At 41.5% G+C, this 12,289-nt stretch overlaps 1 long non-coding RNA gene across 1 annotated transcript in view; it reads right to left on the bottom strand.

The window, feature by feature from the left end:
* The window catches only part of LOC138111898 (uncharacterized), a 48,242-nt gene extending 38,258 nt beyond the window's left edge, over nucleotides 1-9,984 (bottom strand). Inside the window, exons 1-3 of the long non-coding RNA XR_011151493.1 lie at nucleotides 9,575-9,984; nucleotides 8,233-8,315; nucleotides 5,962-6,088 (exon numbers count right to left, since the gene is read on the bottom strand). This is a non-coding gene — a long non-coding RNA (uncharacterized lncRNA). The remainder of the gene's footprint in view (nucleotides 1-5,961; nucleotides 6,089-8,232; nucleotides 8,316-9,574) is intronic.
* Nucleotides 9,985-12,289: the final 2,305 nt, after the last annotated feature.

Here is a 12,289-nt window from a genome sequence, read left to right as displayed (position 1 = left end):
CAGTTCCCTTCATTCCCAGTATGCTCCTGTTCTTGCTCCTCTGATTTCCTGCTTGGTAATACAATCACTTTGTCTCAGCTGGCAAACCCATCATCTGTTTTTCAAAGCCAGGTTTGCCTTCCATTTTCAAAGGGCTCAGCTCCCACCTCAGCTAGAGTTCCAGAGTTCTCCAGGAGTTACAGAACTAAGCAAGGTTTGCCACCTTACCCCATGACCAACCCTTGACAGGCTGCCTAAAGCAGGCAGGTCAGGGCACACTTCAGCCCAGGCCATCAGCAACAGCTCCCAGTCCTCCCCAAGGATCACTCAGCCACAGGAAGAAGTGCCTGGTTATAGGACCTGGCTCATGGTCCATATTGCCAAATATTTTCCTCATCATATGTTGCAAACCCTCCAGGGCTGCTTTATCACCACACAACACCCTGCAATTTGCATGACTTCTAAACTTTTAGAACTTCCTAGTTATTTCACCACAAGAGAAAGAGTTAAAGAATTTTAAAGCCAAGAGATTGGATTTTTACTGTGTGAAATGAATTCAACCAAACACTGCAACCCAGTGGAAGCTCCACACCTCTTTAAATGAGCCCCTGCAGCAGATAATGTCTTTTTAATCAGTTTGATGCTCTGATAAATCGACTCTTATTTCCTAGCAGGGGAAGAAAAGGAGCAACTGAGTTGATACATGCTTGAAACAAAGTATTTTGAGATGGAAGCTATTTGTGTTCATAAATGCCAGAAAGCCTCTAATTTAGAAGCACAGCCAATTCCTTTCTATTTCAACTCCATAAATCTGTTTGTCTGATCCTGGGATATTTTGAGGCATTTTATGATAGCCCATGTGCATATCATTCTACTTGCCCACACAGCAAAATTTGCTTGAGTACACAAAACATATAGCAACTTGTTGGGCTGAGTAATAGTAATAATCCATCTAATCACAGTCAATTCAGCTGCTGGTTGCTTATGGGCATCCTTTACACATTAATTTAAAGACTGAATAAGCAAGATCAGAGCAGCTATTTAACAAAAGCATGCTCATAAAGCTCTTCTAAGCACCCAACACTCATTTTCAGAGGCTTGTGATCTGGGATCATGCTTTTAAAAAAAGTTTACCAGCTTTAACCTTTCTGCCTGTCATCAGAAACACTCACAAGTCAGGAGAATTTTATTTCATCTCTTACTAAATGATACACATTTCTGAACACTAATTTGGGCATTGAGAAAAAGGACACGTATGCACAAACAATGTAGTGGGGTTTTCTGGTTTGTGGTTTGACTTTTTTTAAATAAAGCACTTACTGTGTCCACTCCCCAGTCTCAACTTGCCTTATTTTCAGTCAAAATTACCCCAGTGAGGTGATGGGTAGCACAGAAGGAGTCTAGGGGGCACCATCAGTCCTTCATTAAAAATATTTCTTGTTTAAATACATTTGAGCAGGAAAACCACACACACAAAGTGGCTGAGGTTTTGGCCCATAGTGAGTGTCCACTGCTGTTTCCAGCTGCCAAAGAGCTGGTTGGCAGCAGAGGTCACCACCACAGAACAATTCATGACCTACTCAGATAGGTCACCACTGCAAACCCTCACTGCTTAAACCTGGTAACTTGTGTGCTTTACGTTGTCACAACAGCGAAAAAAAGCAGTGCATGATCTTGTAGCTTTAAGGGTGGATGTGCAAGAACCAAGGGTCAAATTCCCCCAGAATGAGTAGACATTCCCATGTGGAACAAGCACTGCCTGTACGGTGTGTCAGGAGGTGCTACTGCAAAGCACACAGTTCCTAACCAGGACTCCAGATCTACATCCAACCTTTAACCACAGGCAAAGGTATTAAGAAGATCAATTAACTTGTCCCCAAAGACAACAAAACAGCAGTTTGGCTCCAGGAGAAGGTGAGCTCATTTCTTAAACTCCACTCTAAAAGTTTTAGAAATCAAGCATCAGAAGTCCCCTCTGCCTTTCCAGGAGGAACATCAACAATAAATCAGAAGTGGGTTCTGTGAACACTTGAGTGGATATCTGAGGGCTTAAGAAACACAATCTATGAAAAACAAATCTCAGCACATGAGGGAAAAGCACAACTCTTTCCAAGTTTTTCCTGGTTTTTGCTTTAAAGGCTGAGACAGTGAATGCAGACAAAAATTTACAAGAATGAAAATCAGATACAGGGCAAAAAGCTGTAATGGAAGTATCAGTGATGACAGGTGCCTCTGCATGGCAGTAGCTCTTCTGCAGAGTGCCTGTAACAACCCCAGCAAAATGCCATTCAAGAACCAGGCCTTTTTGTGATAGAACTGTACTCATCAGTGAATTGTTTCCCTACAGACTACAATACCATCACAGCAGGTGGTTCAGGAAAAGCAGAGATCAGCGGAAACCATGGTGTTAAACCACTGATTGGAGCAGGGTAGGGCATTTTACTGGAACATTTGTCATGAGAAGTAGGTATGCATCAAAAGGTCACTTACTTAGATCCAACATCACATGCAGCACCTAAATTTTAGAATTTCAGTTGGAAGTAGCAGTTGTATGCACTACTATCCCCTCCTTCTAACTGGAAAAATTCCTATTTCTTCATAAAATGTTACCTTCTTTTAAAAAGACTTCTTTACACATGACTAAGGATGTGTTAAGTTCTTGACTATATTTCTAGTTAATATAAATTTGGCTTGTCGCTGTAGCATTCAAATTGTTGGTTTATAGAGCAGGAAAGTCTCTGGGCAATGAACTCTGCTGATACTGGCTACAAAAATTTAGAATCTAGCTATAACACATGAAAAGTTGTCACCTTTTGATCAGTAGAGATACCATTATTACATCATTGCTATGCTGTATTGCAACTAGGTTTCTCAAGGACGCCAAAGAATCACCACAAGCTTCATAATATTCCAGTTACTATTACTGTACCACTGCAGAAGTAAACAGAGATTGAGAAACCAAGTATCTTGCCCTCAGATCCCTTAAACAGTCTGTGGCAGATTCAAAGGTTTCTTCATAGCAAAGAAAAGGAAGGCAGCTTAATAGCTAAGCTACAGATTGATACTTGGGAGATCTGAAGTCACTTGTTTCCCATACACCTTTTGTTGCGTGTCTGGCATGCTTCCAAATATCTCCAGGTTCATCCTTAGTACAAGTGGGTGAAACTAATTAAACAGGAGTTAGACAAATATAGAAAGCATCAAAGTAACCCAGCCACACACAGCCCAAGCCAGTACTGTTCATGCAGTAATGTTGTTTTTCATATGTAAGAAGGGAAAAATAATTCCTCTTTTAATTGCCAACTGCTTAGGCTTAGACAATAGGAGCTAAAGCATAGATTAATCCAAGGAGATTACATACCACCCCCAGTGCAGGTACACAAAGAAGCTTATTCCACCTATCCTTTCAAAGTAAAAAATGACTTCACATCAAGGCAGTTTGGGAGCCCCAAGAATACGGGCAAGTTTGTGCTAGTGCACTGTAACTTCACATCGTGTCTTGCTGCTTGTGACTATCAGTGCCAGGTGGACTGTCCTACATCCCTTGGTGAGAGTGCAGCTTATTTTTGGCAGCAGAAGCATTGGGACACATGAGGAAATACACAGAAGGCTGTGCAGGAAGACTTGTAAATGCTGATGGGACTCACCTAACCTCTTCCAGCAGAGAGAAGGGAAGCTTTAGGATAACTGTTCCTTCCTGTGTGCTTCAGCAGCAGTGCCACCATCACACCTCACACTAATGGGGGAAACAATCTACAGAAGCAGCAACACGGATCTTACTTAGACTTATTGAATTAAAGATGTGAAAGCAGAGGCATAACAGAGTGGTGCTGCCTTTGACTCCACAATTTCTTCAGTTCTGTGCTATCAATAGACTTATTCAAAACTTGCTTAATAAGAGAACACACCCTGTGCAACTGAGCTCCTAATACACTATGTTGGTTTCAGCCTCTCTTTGATGTGTTCCCAGGGCTGCTGCAGTACATATCACACATTAGCTTCAACCTTTTCATTCAGTCAGCTGTCAAATACATACTATGCATTGAAATACCTTTCCTTCTCTACAAGAAGTAAAAAATTAAGATTAACAGAAAAGACCTCTGGGCCAGGTTTAGAAAAAAGGTACAGGAAAGATTTGGCTTTTTAAGCTTTCCTGTATATGTTCTTCTGCAGCTCTCCCAGTATCACTAAGTCTGTTCATCTCAGGGGAGTTACATTTGATAGCATATTTAGTTCACAGGACTAGCACAGTTACATTAAACAGAGGCTGCTGATAAAACATTACATCTCCCTCTCCCTGGCACTCCATTTGCTGTGATGTAAAAGGCAGACACCCCATAGAGAAATTAATCAGAAAGAAGGGGAATGAATCTAAAGAGTGAAAATTAAAGACCCCATGACATCTACATCCATCTACTACACCCAGATGAAACAGTGTCCCAAAACTCAAGGATGTATTAAGATCCTTACGAGAGATGGAAGGGGCTACAGAATTCAGCGTATTATCCTCAATACAAATTATAGTTACTTAAATTGAAATACTTCTCTTTGCTCAGCACTGAAGCTCCACAGAGAACACAATGTCTTTTAGAAGAAAGTACACCTGTTTTGCTCTGGAAAGTAATGAAAAAGACTTCAAGCTAAAAGACAGCTCATACAGAGGCAGTATCAGCCTAACTTCAGTAAAACCACACTGCTTTACCTTCAATAAGGATACAGCCGAAGTATCTACATTTCTCCCATAAAGGGAAATCTAAGGAAGTGCCTGTGTTCAAAAAAACCCACAAACCAGCAAAACAACCATAATTATGTGTCCTCACATCCCAGTTCTTCCCCATTTGTCTAATGCTCTCAAAGCTTTTCAACACCAGAACTATCCCAACATAAGGAATACCTAAAACTGTCTTTAAGACATCTTGATTTCCCTTTATCCTTTAGCCAGATACTCATCTGTCAGAATCCCTACAAAGACATTTGCAGAATCAAATGATGCTGTATGAGGGAAGGATTCCAAATGCCTCAGCTAACAAATTTGGCTGGAATGCATTAACCTGGATAGAATGTGAAAGAAGCAATCTTGGCTTTAAGCACACATGAACTACTCTAGCCTTTGTAGACTTGAACTTGTAGCATGGATTTAACCAGCAAGGAAAATTGCAAGACATGGACAAAAGTGAATGGATTATGCAGCCTCTTTTAAACCACCATGCAGGTATGTGGGTTTTGTTTGCAACACCCTAACTAAATGCCAGGTTTAAATTTATGATCCATGGGCAAAAGTATATGCAAGAAGAACCTCATGAACTCTTACAGATAGTACCACACTTATGAAGCAATGCTCAGATTAGAGCTTCCTCAAAAAGGAATTTAGTAGAGCAGGGCTTGAAATGCTACTTTTAAATCTGTTAGGCTTGATTCAGGTAGACCTGAACCCTGGAGCAGGGAGAGAAAGACCCTTAAATTAATCACATCCCTCCATGACACAGGACTCAGAGTAAATGTATCATCTTTCCTGTAAAGTTATATCACTTCTTGTATTTGCAGATGAATAAGGCTGAATCAACCATGCAAGCCTACTTATTTTACCAAAATCAAAACTTAACGTCATTTTAAATTGAAGCTCACTTCTTCTAGAGACACATAGCGACCTTAAGTCAGTTTAAGGAAGATGGCAAAAATCCCTACAGGAGGAGAATTATAAGTATAAAGTTGCTTCTCTTCTCAAAACACCAGCATTATTCTAGTCTTGGCAGCTCTGGGTCAGAGATAAGAACTGGGCCTTGAAAGATTATTAAACAAGTATTAAAGTAGAATGAGGACTATATTGCATGTTCTTGCTAGGAAGTCTCATATTTTCTGTCTCTCAAATGCCCTTTCTTTGCAGCAAGTGACTGCATACCAGAAGATAGGCAATGGTAAATTTAGTCAGAGGTGACTTTCAAAACACGTCATCATTTATTCAGAATGAAAATACCTTCTTACCTCCTGCTCTTGCAGACTGCTGAGATGAGGACAGCAAAATGATGTCCCCTTCAGAAAGGATGGTAACATCACACTGAGGGTGGGAAGGGTCTTCCTATGTTATTAAAAAATCCTATTCATAGCCACACTGCAGTTAAAAAAAAAAAAAAATTATAACATGATAGAGGCTGCAACCAAATAGGAAGACAGATAGTGCTCCCATTAGTTGCTATCCATGCAACCCCACTACTTGACAGAAACACCTTTGGTACAGTCCTGTCTAGCTCACCTTTCTCACTTTATCTCTCCAAATTCCCCTTCTGTTTCCTTCACTTTCACAACAGTTTCCTTACCTTTCTGCCACTGCACATGCAAAAGAAAGAAATTCACTGGCTGCCCAGGCCCTGTGTTTTTCAGAAAAGCCTCTCTGAGCCTCTCAGCTCATAAGGAGTCCCCTGCCTAAAACAGACCCTAGAATCATAGAATATACTGAGTTGGAAGGGACCCATCAGTATCATTGGTTCCAACTCCAGCCCAGTGCCCAAGCAGCCTCTGGTAACAAAGCTACAGACATTTCATTTAACAAATTTCTTTAGATCATAGAATCATTTAGGTTGGAAAAGACTTTAAGATCATTCAGTCCAACCATTAACCCAGCACTGCCAAGCTTGCTTAATCATGACATCCATATATCTTCTAAATACCTCCAGGGGTGGTTACTCCACCATTTCCCTCAGCAGCCTGTTCCAATGCTTGACAACCCTTTCTGTGAAGAAATTTTTCCTAATATCCAATCTAAACATTCCCTGGCATAATTTGTGGCAGTTTCCTCTCATCATATTGCTTGTTACCTGGGAGAAGAGGCCAACATCCACCTTGCTACACTCTCAGGCAGTTGTAGAGGGCAATAAGGTTCCCCCTGAGCCTCTTTTTCTCCAGGTTACACACCCCCAGCTCCCTCAGCTGCTGCTCATAACAATGGTACTCCAGACCCTTCCCCAGCTCCATTGCCCTTCTCTGGACTTGCTCCAGCACCTCTATGTCTTCGTTGAAATACGGGGCCCAGAACTGCACACAGCACTCAGGGCGTGGCCTCACCAGTGATGAGTACAGGGGGACAGTCACTGTCCTGGTCCTGAGGCCACACTATTCCTGATACAGGCCAGGATGCCACTGGCCTTTTTGGCCACTTGCACACACTGCTGGCTCATGTCAACCAGCAGCCCCAGGTCCTTTGCTGTTGTGCCATTTTCCAGCCACTCTGTCCCCAGCCTGTAGCACTGCAGAGGATTGTTGTGACCCAAAGGCAGCACTTGCCACCTCACCTTGTTGAGCCTCATACATCTGGCCTTGGGCCCGTTGATCTAGCTTGTCCAGAACCCTCTGTAGAGACTCCCTACCCCACAGCAGATCAACACTCCCACCCAACTTGGTGTCATCAACAAGCTGACTGAGCTCAATCCCCTCATCCCAAACGTTGATAAGATGTTAAACAGAACTGGATCACTACTTACTAATAGATGAGACATTTGAGAGTAAAAATTCCTTCCAGCATTACAGTGTAACAGACTTCCAACACCACCACTAACAGAACAGAAAACCACATGAAAGGACCATGAATGGGACCAAGACTGTCCCAGAACTTAATTTTTCAAAGTGATGAAATATATCCTGGGCTGTGACAACACCTGTGAGTCCCAGGTATCCCATTCCACCACTGCAGTGATAGCAATGTGCATCCTGGCTACATCAAAGAAAAGAATAAGTCAAAAACAGTGTTCAAGTAACATTATTTAGTAAAAATGTTTATGCTACAACTTCTGGGAGTTAAGAAACATTCCAGATACAGCCTCCAAATGTTATTAGGCTGTTTTAGTAAAAGATAGGAGGGGAAAGGATGAGAACACTTGTAACAAATGTTCATGACATATTAAGGCAAGATGATTATCTATGTTTAAATATTCTTTGGAGGATGTTGGTTTATTTACCTGGTAAAAGGCTTACATGGATGAGATCTTAGTTCAGATCAGCACCACACACGTGAACACTCTACAAAATATTAACTAAGTGAAATAAAGTGAGTTGGAAGTTTTCATATGTTTCTGACTTCATATCATGCTGGATTTTTTTAAGTTAACTCTCACTGGCTTACTCTTGCCATTTCCCTTGATTACTTTCCACTACACCCTTACAAACCAATAGGCATTATTTCATTACTATGTTCAATACTATGGTTTCCTCTCTTCTTATGTTACCATCATAAGAACAGTGGGAGGAGAGCTATTCTCTTACCTTTAAAAAAAGTTCTGGTGCCATGGGCACTTGCTGAATTGAAATGCAGAGGGCTTTTTGCCCTTGGCACATTAAGCCATTCCCTAATACAGTAGGCAAAAAATAATTAAGATAAAGACTTAGGTATATGAATAACTTTCACCATACATTAGACTTCACTCAAGGGTTAATAATCTGCCCAGGGTTGAGGTCTGTGTGAAATGTCAGGATTTATCTGAAGCTATAAGGAGGGGGTCTGTCCCAGCTTTCAACACCAGCAAATAAAACACTTTATTTTAACAAGATCACAAAGCAGAGCAATGCAGTGTTGTTACTACCACAGTTTTCTGCCTGAATGTGTGTCTATGCATATAACAAAATTAATCATTTCATCTGCATCAGGTTCCTCCAGGAATGTGACAATATCCAATTGTAAAAATACCAGTGAATTCATAGCTGAGGCAAGTTGAGCAGAATTTGTTAGAATTTGTTAGTTACACTGATAAGCACCCTTTTCTTAGGAGCACATTTTTGTCCTGTAAATAACATTTCTGCATTTGATCCAAAACCTTTTGGGCAGGTCCAGGCAGTATTAGACTGGAAGCTGGGGGATGTGGTGTATCTTCCAACAGCCAGAGCGAGGAACAGAAAGCCAAGACATACTTGCTTCACTAACTCATGTGCCTTTGCTTTTCCTCAGTTTACCCTCAATAGCACTCTTCTAATAACAGGTTGCTTTAATATTTGCCAAACATTCTAAATGCATGTACTGTGTATGTAAATACATATACAAATGATTTCAGAGCAGGGTGCTCAGCTCTCAAAAGTATTTTGATATGGCATGCAAACATGAGAAGAGGCTTAACTGAAAACTTCTGCTCAAACTAAATACTTCCGTTCAAATTAGCAATTTCCATTGGAATACTTCACACCCACTTCAGGCTAAGTTGTATTTCAAACTAACATAACTTTTTGCACTATGATGAGAATAAGAGGACTCCAGCAGGAAGTACACACATCAGCACTTTCCTCTCCCTTTAAGCACAGTGCAGGCTTTGAAGTCACAACAAATAAGAACAGGTGTATTTTGTAAACAAATTTCTATATCAACTTTCAAGACTACCCTGCAAAGTGATTAAAAGATTCATCTTCGTTATTGCAAAGAGTAACATAAATAAACTTTTTTTTTTTTTTTGCAATGATATTAGGTTGATCAATTAGGCTTATTGCAGAAAGACTTGAATTAGTCTGATTAGTCTCAGCTACTTAAATTCAGAAGCAGATGCCTCACATTGCAAGAGTGGTGATTAAAGGCTGCATTCACAAAAAAAATTGGATTACGCACACTTAAGACAATACCTACCATTTTTCAGCTCTCCCCCTCACAGCAGATGGCCCATACAATTACTGACTTCAAAAAATTCTCACTAGAACTCCTCCAAAGCTGCCTTCACTTTTTGAGACAAAGGTATGTGCAAGTCAAGACTATTTTCAAATGGTCTCCTCATATAAAGACTTATCACACAGGTCAAGAAAATCATTCACACAGGGTTTTAAGTCAAAATACAGTGCCTGCACAGTCCCAGAAGAGTCATCCATATGGCTACAAGCAGCAACGGAGAGGCAGAATAATAATAACATAAGAGCCTTGGCAGCAAATAAAATCCACATCTCACCCTCCTAGCACTCCAGCCAGCACAAGCAAGTGAGAAAGCCAGGACTCAGAGATACAAAATGGCTCATTATCTACCCCAGAAGGCACAGCACTGCCAAGCTGCTCTTTATCAAGTCCTTAACAGGTGTAAAATTAGCACTTGTTATTAAAGACAATGGAGTTACATGTATTGCCAGCAGCTGAAGAAATGTGCTAGAATTGTTTTCACCTCCAGTTAATTCGGTACCATTCAATAACGTGCACGAAGCCCGTAAATTAGAGAAGTGCCTCCTGAAGCATGGCAGGGAGCTAAGCCTGTGTGTGAGCATCCTTTGTAAAACACAGGTGATTTCCTGAATGAAGGACTGAGGACCAAATCCTCTTTTCATCGATACTGATGTAAGTTCAAACAAACTGCATTTACCTGAGTGTACTCTCAGGTAAACCTGTGCCAGAGTAATCTGTAATCAGAATCTGGAGCTGTCAGAAATCCTCGTAAGCAAATGCCAGGACAGGGCTATTTTCAGCTTTTCTAACCCCACTGAGCACAGATCGACTGGCTGCACCGATATTCTCTCTTCTCAGCTACTTACAATTCATTCCTGGGAGAAAAGCAGAGAAAGGTGTTATTTACTGAGAGAAGCAAATCCCTATTTCAGATGTATCTCATTATGTGAAGATCTCATTATAGGCAGATGACCTCAGGTTTAGGACAAGAAGTCACTGAATCACTCAGGACTGTGTAGCTTCATTGTGTATTTTTCTGTTCTAATACTATGTTCAGTTCTGCAAGCAAATTATTTAGATACATACTGCACATAGGAATGCATCTAACTGCTGAGCCATTTTATTCAATAGCACTGTACATCTCACCACTCTCCCCCTTTCCCCAGTAACTGGGAGAAGGGTTGGCCAACATCAAACAAATCTGACCAAGGACAGAAATCTCAGTGATAATTACATTCCCACAGGGTTTCATGAAAACTGGCAGTGAGAAAGAGGAGGAAATTAACTCCTCCACCAAGGGGAGGGCAGATGCAAGTCAGGCATCTCACTGTCCCTGTGGCAGCAATTGGCCAGGCAGGCAGCACACAATTTGCTCTGCACTAGCTGAGGCACACACTGCCTTTTGTCTGCTGGGACTATCACTGGGAGCGTGTCAGGAGATCCACTACAGTGAGAGGGGGTTTGCAAGTCCATAAGAAACTGTGCTACTCTGCTCCTCCTGCCAGATACCATGCACAGCCTGAAGTGCAAACCATGGGACAAAGCTCCCTTGCTTTAATATTAATATCAAGTCTAATATTAATATTACTGGTGTATGTGGGAACAGTGGTGGTCTAGTGCAGAACAATTACCTCAGGGAGAGTTACTAATAGCTGCAGGTTCCCTTCTGTAGTGTTCTGGAGTTTTCCTGCTGTCATTTTATGATGCAGTCAGAACATGTCTGAAACACCCAATATAAAAAGCAAACTGTGTTTCTATTCAAAGGCTGCTGGACAAGTTCAGGTTTGGACAAAATGGGGGGAAAAAATCTGTTTGCTAAGGTATGAAACATCTTTCCACCATCCCTGGTTCATCATGCATCTTAGAGGAGGCAAAAATCAACATAAAGCAATTAAAAAGAGCAGTTTCTTTTTATACAGAGCAAATCTCCAGCTCTTGTTGGATTGATAGGTGTGGTGAGTCACCAGCACATTGCCAGGGCTGTCAAGTTGTCACTTTAGCTGGCTGCAGTACAAAGCTGAGTCCTTCCACATGGTCACCACTCCCCTCTCTTCGTGCAAATAAAGACTACAGCCTTTTCACTCCTTTTTCCAATGCACAGGGAAATCTGTTATTTCTTCATCAGTCTCACATCCCCCTGGGCAATGGGAGTGCTCATCATCTGATGCATGTAAATGCTAACAAAACTCCCTTCTTGACATTAAATGGTCTAAAAACCTATAAAACGGCAAATGCAGTGCAGCAGTGACAAAAACTGGCAGGTTTCAGGTGGGCTACAGGGTCCTGCCATGCTGGCACTGACATCTGTGAAATTGCTAAAGTAGACCTTCTCAAAGACTGGGAACTAGCAAGAAAACTTGAGTTACAGTCTGGTTGCCACAGGTATTTCTGTCAACCAGTGGAGCTGCTCCATCATGCACTGACCCTCCCCAGCCTACGTGGGTGCACTCTTCAGAAAGGAAAAGCAGCAGCAGGTTCCTTAGAAGAGTTCATACCAGTGCCCTGCAGGCTGGCAAAACTCATCACTCATTCACTCTGATAAGATGATAGCACAACAAAGGCAAGGCTGATGCAACACCTTTGTAAATACAGAGCCACGCTGGCTTTGCTGAAGTACTGCCACATTTTAAATCTATATAAAAACAGCAGAACTACTGCAGCGTGTTGCTGAGGTAGGCTGCAGATAAATCACCCCCT

Source organism: Aphelocoma coerulescens, chromosome 5 (genome assembly GCF_041296385.1).
Source record: "Aphelocoma coerulescens isolate FSJ_1873_10779 chromosome 5, UR_Acoe_1.0, whole genome shotgun sequence".
Classification (NCBI taxonomy): Eukaryota; Metazoa; Chordata; class Aves; order Passeriformes; family Corvidae; genus Aphelocoma; species Aphelocoma coerulescens.
Note: the sequence above shows the minus strand (reverse complement) of the source record. Positions and strands in the feature narration are given on the sequence as shown.